General features: G+C 38.2%; 1 pseudogene; it reads right to left on the bottom strand.

Moving 5' to 3' along the window:
- Positions 1-1,288: 1,288 nt before the first annotated feature.
- The window catches only part of LOC145112822 (putative xyloglucan endotransglucosylase/hydrolase protein 23 pseudogene), a 45,325-nt pseudogene continuing 40,613 nt past the window's right edge, over positions 1,289-6,000 (bottom strand).

The raw sequence follows: 6,000 nt of genomic DNA, 5'->3' as shown, positions 1-6,000 counted from the left end.
ATAAGAAATCTTCTCCATTGCTTCACCGAGATTTGTCTTTTAATCTCTCTAAATCTTTATGTGTTTAGCTATATGTTTGGGCGTTTTTGTCTATGAATTTGTCAATCTGGATCTGTTTACAAACCCTACAAATGGTTTTGTTCTTGATTTTTTCATTTGTTGTAGATTTTTATGTTGGACAGATATCTATCTGAATGCAAGTCGAGTTATTAGAATGGTTCCTCAATGTTTGGTCAAGTATGTATATTGAGAATTTCATTCTAATGTCCAGATTTTCTATAAATAGTTGGAAATCCATAATACTATTTAACTTTTTTTTTGTAGAGCTTATGTTGTTAAGCACCCAAACCCTTTGTCAATGTGAATAGGTAAATCATTTTAATTATGTTGTTTATTTTTGTTCATTTATGTTTTGAAGAGTTAGCTAATCTTTAAAATCAAAATAAAGGCAACAAAATGAGTGGCGTTTGATAGTTTTTTGATAAAATATGTCATTAGTTGTCTGGTTTCCAATATATAAAAACTTAATAGATTTTCTGTAATTTCTTTTCATAAAGCAACAAGAAGAAGAATATGGTGAAGAAAATTAAGGCATTATGAAGCAGATACCATTGGTTGACTTCTTGAGAATCAAAACAACATACACTACTAGAAAAACAGCCTTTTACGACGCGCAATTTACGACACGTACTGATTAATGATACGCAAAAGTGTGTGCCCTAAAAATAATGTCAGATTTTTAGAAATTTGAAGAATTTAGGATGCGCATTTTTGCATGCCCTAAAATTTATGTCACAACAAAAAAAACACGGAGGGCACTTATTAAAAAAAGCGTGTTGTATAAGCATGTCGTTTTATAAATTTTTTAGGAAACGCGCGTTCTTTTCTCTGTTAATAACAAAGGGGGGAAACGAAATCCCAAAAGTTAAAAACCCCGCCTTGTGTTCTTTTCTCCCTTATTTTCACCAGTCGAAAATCCCTTATCCTTACAGGCCCTATGTTCGATTGACGCAGAAGCAGGTTCGATTCTTCTCTTAGGCTACAGGGAGTGGGCCTCGCTACTGAGGTCGACACCGGTAGTCAAGGGCGCTAAACACCGCCCCTTGGCTTACGCCAAAGAGGTCGCCAACAATAGCTCGCCAACACCATAACGAGAAGAGAGAGAAAGAGATTTAATCTCCCTCTACAATCGCTCTCTAGAACCCTCCTTCCTCCCATCCACGGCGTCTCCATCTTTGGCAAGTCTCCTTCTCCAAAAAACCTTAAAGTTCTCACCATTTTCTCGATTCTAGGGTTCCAATTTGCTTTCTAGAGGAAACCCTTGAGGAAATCTTTTGGAATCTGAGCAGTAATTATAGATCATGTAATTCTTCTGCGCCCATCTTAGCTTTTCCTGCTTTGTGTTATCTAACTCGTCAGATATCCAAGCCTGATTTCCACCAGAAGATGCAGAGCCACCGCATGACGATTTCCCAGAAGAAACGACACAAGCATCGTGTGACATCCCCATTTTCACGGCCAGAAAAGACCGATTTTGTTTATGCTTTATAAAAATCAGAGTATCTCTTTTAATAAAAACGTTGCAGAATTTGTTCCCAGAAAAACATGATAATTATATTGTCATGGCATTTCCGAAGAAATGTGTTTTTATTCATTTTCAAACATTTGGGATGTCATCGTCAATACAGAAACATAAGCATAAACAAAACTTACGTTCATTATCACTAGTGATTTATATCTCCTTAATCCCTCAGTGTAATGTAACTTCATATAGACACATGTGATACAAATAAGCTGGAGTGGGTCAGGTTGGGAAACCTGGTGAGTACATAGGGTTTTCAACCCACAATAATATAATTATTATGTTTAAACATCAAACAATCAACCCAATTACCCATCCCCATTATCTTCTTTACTCTTAAGGATCTACCCTAAGAATTAGCTATTCCTCGTTCATTCATTCCTAACGATCATCCTAAGGAATCGGCACGAAATTCATCGTTGTCAGGGTTTACTCAACAGACACTAAGTCAAATAGTCGCCAGGGTTTAGGCACTAAGTCTCATAGTCACCAGGGTCTTTCAGGATACATCTGGTGAACACGCAGTTCAAAACATCTGGTGAACACGTAGTTCAAAACATCTGGTGAACACTTAGTTCAAAACATATGGTGAACACTTAGTTCAAAAATACTTAGTGAATACGTAGTTCAAAAACACCTACAAGTTACGAGCCTGCCAGTGTTCCACTGGACTGTCTAGAATAGTTTGTGGTCGTCATCTATACTCTGCTAGATGGCTAGATCATCTTAAACATTGAGGCCTCTCATCATTTTATCACACATCAACTATTTCAGCTACCCATGTTTCACCCAACATTTTCGTAGATATAAAATACATATACAGTTTAAATCATTTAAAACATGATAAAATCGTTTCATCCAACATAGACAACAAGTATTCAGACAGTATACACACATAACAAGTAATTTATATAAAATACTTCATATCTATGTGTAAGATGAAAGTAACTATGCACTCACTTGAGAAGGTGGTGACTCGGCACTCGGACTGCACTTCGTTACTCTTAAAACAATTTCCTTCGACAAAACCTAGTATCATTACCACTAGGGTTTAGTCTAATATTCACCGAGACTAATTAATAGTCTAGCTATTATTACTATTATATAAGCATTTAAACAATGCTTATATAACCCATAATAATAGCCCAAATAATTTCCATAAGGTCCTAATAACGTTACTATAATTAATTAGAAGCTATATTAAAAATAGCGTAGGCGTAGCTCACTTACAACGGGTTTTATAGAAAACCGGGCTTCGCTTGGAACAGCGTTTCCGAATAGAAAGACCCTTTTTCTCGGGACTCCGGGAGCCTTGGGGCTTCCTTCGGGTGTTAGGGGTTCACCTAGGCTTTAGGGGGGGTGGGGGGGGGGGGGTTAAAAACCCTAGAGAGAGAAAGTAGTGAGAGAGAGTATGAATTTTGGTGTGAAAATCCGGGCAACTTTGCCCCCTTTTTATAGCCTGCGAGGCCTCGCACTACGCTGGGCATAGTCGAGGTATGTTGGGCGTAGTCTTCGCTTCGTACAACATGCGTCGGATACAAGGTGGGGCGACGTGGCTCCTTTTGGTTCGCAGAAGGCAGCAGTATGCGAGGCGTTCCGAAGCTCGTACGCGGGGCGTATGGAGAACGCTGGGCGTCCGAAGACCTACGCTGGCCGTACCGAAGGCCAGGGTTCGTTCATCCGAAGCGAGGCGTGATCAGCAAGCGACGGCCTAGATCATGCCACGTCATCATTTTCGCATCAGTCTCGCAATTTTCCTTCCCGACTTCTAAAATTCATAACTTTCGCATACGAGCTCCGTTTTCGACGTTCTTTATGTCCACGCGTAGGTGGGAACGTACTCTACAACTTTTGTTTAGACTCCGTCGGCTAATTTTGAATTTATTTTTTAAAAGTTATATTTTTAACAGGCCGGGACAGGATTGGTCCGTTAAAATCTCATAACTTCTTCATCCGACGTCCGTTTTCGTCTGTCTTTTTATCGTTACGCAAAAATTAACGAGATCTTCGATTCTCGTTTAGGTTGTGCCGGCTAAAAACCGCTCGATCTAATATTTGAACTTCGGGCTATACACCGCTAAGCCGAAACTTCGAAAAATCATAACTTCCTCATACGAAGTCAGATTTGGGCGTTCTTTTTATGGATGCTCTCGGTTTAACATATTCTACGACTTTCGTTTAGATTGCTAAGGCTAAAAGTTGCTCTATCGTAAATTCATTATTTACGCTTCCCGGTGTCGCGCCGGTTCCGTTGTGAAACTTCGACGGGTCATAACTTCTTCGTTATAACTCGGATTTCGGCATTCTTTATATCCCCGGAATCCTTGTTTCGACCACTACAACCATATGTAAAGATATTGGGCTTATCTCACACTTTAATTTTGACGCTCATTGTCTCTAAATTGACTAGCCCGGATCTGCGGGCGTTACTCATCGGCCCTAAAGTTTTTGTAGGAAGCCGTAAAGGGAGCTTGAGTCCAATCGGTTTTCACCAACCCACCCCTGGTCGCATAATCGTCAGAATTCCATAAGCTAGAGTGTATTCCCATGGGCTGATGATACTTACATAATGTGTTGAGGGTTCCAAAGGATGAAATAGTTGTGGAAATCAGTAGTTGAGTCGAACCACATATAAAATTGTTGTTCATTGTCGCATTTGCCTTCACTGAGTACATTTGTATGGAGAATGTAGGGATCACCACTCAAGTTACGCAAGAAATCAAAGTCGATCTCATCCCAGTTTGACCCTTTTGAAGACAACTGCAAATACAATTATGCAATTAAGGTAATTTTTTCCAGTTTGACCCTTTTAAGGGTTGTACCTCTTCAAATTCAGAATTTGAGGCTAGATGCTTATTAAGGTATTAGGATATATATATATATATATATATATATATATATATATATATATATATATATATATATATATATATATATATAGTTTTCCCAAATTTACCACTGAGTCCGCCTAATCCAAATATATATAACACCAAAAATTTCATTGGCCCATTTTCCTCTTTGTCTGTTTCAAAACCTTACAAAAACAATCTCAATAAGGTTAAATCAAATCTACAAAAAAAGGTCAAAGATAGAACAACCACCCGACGCTAGTAATTTTTTTATCTTGTATGTGTTCATGTAGTAGTTTTTGGAGTTTGTAGAGTATAACATCCGAATTTTCAGATGGTGTTTTTTCATTCTTTATTTGGTGGTTTTATAGTACATTTGCAGATAGAAGGAAGGGTCAAAACACTGAAAATTAATTGTATCAGAATATGAGAAATTAATGTAGGTGTTACGCGCCTAGTAGGAGCATTGCACGTCTTATGGAATTGGTCTTAGGCCTTATGCCTCGGGATTTAGGCCTATTTAAGTGCATTAAACTCTTGGGTTCACCTTTTTTCAACTCCCATCACCTCTAGATTCTCTCAACAGGCACCTTAGCCTCCCTTTTGATGTTTCAAACCCATTTACTCTCCTAGACCCATTTTGATGCTCTTTTGGTGGTGTTTTGTGCTCAAGAAGGAGGAGAACAAGAAAGATTGTTCATTGAAGCTTTTCAAATGAAGTATTCAGCCCTCACACCACTTCTGACCTTTGTATGTCACAAAGATACTTGATTTATGGTGTTTCATTTTTGGATCTAAGAGTATTTAGAGTTTTGGTCAAGTATTTGGTACTTTTGGTCCCTTCTTGGTTTAATCTTTGGACAACTCCATAATCATTAAGTAATGTATTTCTTCGGATATGATGTTTGTATAGAGTAGAGTGTGCATGCAAGAGCTCTATTTACTCCGTACATGTACAAAAGTGGGATCTTGGACTTTACGGAAACTGGGGCTTCAAATCTAGTGAGATTGGAGCGTTTAAATGTATAAAGTTTCCAAATTTATCCATTAGGACCTCATTTAGATTCAAATCTGAAAGTTGGAAGTTTAGACTTATTGGATTAAGTAGTTTTTAAGCTGTTGGAACAGGGAAAGCGCAGTGCACTTTTTAATTGTTGCGATGTGTTTTTTGGACTTTTGGATACGTGTCTATGTAACAAAGAAAACCCAACTATTTTGTCATGTAGTGGGCTTGGGACGCCCCTGAGAGGGTGTGGCACGCCTATTTGACTAGAGGTTGACTTTTTACAATTGACAGTTAACTTCTTAACTAGTTTGACTTTTGGTCAAATTGATGGGTTTTGAGCTATAGACTAAGGTTTAGTCTTTGTTTGGTTAGGCGGTTTGTGTACCTGAGTCATTGGACTTTGGGTAGTGGATTTCAGCTCTTTAATCATGTGAGTGTTCTCACTATACTAATTAAGACACTATATTTCATAGACTCATAATATACTTGTTGTTTTTATGACTCTTACATGGTTGTTTGTATGAATGTTGGCCGAGGCCCGCTTATATATTAACCAGGTGTAG

This window comes from Lactuca virosa, chromosome 5 (genome assembly GCF_052849685.1).
Source record: "Lactuca virosa cultivar CGN04683 chromosome 5, Lactuca_virosa_CGN04683_v6, whole genome shotgun sequence".
NCBI classification, from domain to species: domain Eukaryota; kingdom Viridiplantae; phylum Streptophyta; class Magnoliopsida; order Asterales; family Asteraceae; genus Lactuca; species Lactuca virosa.
This window is presented reverse-complemented; position numbering and strand designations above follow the sequence as displayed.